Raw genomic sequence first — 524 nt, 5'->3', positions numbered from 1 at the left:
AAAAAAAGAGGAAATACAGTGGAAGAGAAGCCAAGCAACCAAGAAAAGTGACAGGTCATTCTCTGTGCCCCTACAATTCTCCAATATTGAAAAATCAGGTTGATATTCAAAAATGAACATTAAGCAGATGTTTCCTGGAATCAGCAGAGCTAATCCTGGAAGACTCATCCAGCCAAAGGACCCAGGATCATCACCAAGGAGACTTAAGTCCAGAGCAGGCAACCTCCATGGGGTGGCACCACCAGGATGAGGATGTCTTTGTGATTTACAGAACTCTGGGTACTGCCAACCAGTCAGATGGCCAGGATCATTCCATCAATTCATTAATCTCATAATCACATCACCCTGTATATTATATGGTAGATTTGGGTGGGGTTTTTTTTTGGTTGTTGTTTTGTTTTGTTTTGTTTTTTGCTTCACTGCATTAAGGAAGGGCTTTTCTGGACTAAAGAATTTTATAGAGGCCAGCCAGATTTAAAAGTCTCAGTTTCACAATAAGAATTTTATTTAGAAAGACTATTTTT

Source organism: Suricata suricatta, chromosome 7 (assembly GCF_006229205.1).
Source record: "Suricata suricatta isolate VVHF042 chromosome 7, meerkat_22Aug2017_6uvM2_HiC, whole genome shotgun sequence".
NCBI classification, from domain to species: Eukaryota; Metazoa; Chordata; class Mammalia; order Carnivora; family Herpestidae; genus Suricata; species Suricata suricatta.
Note: the sequence above shows the minus strand (reverse complement) of the source record.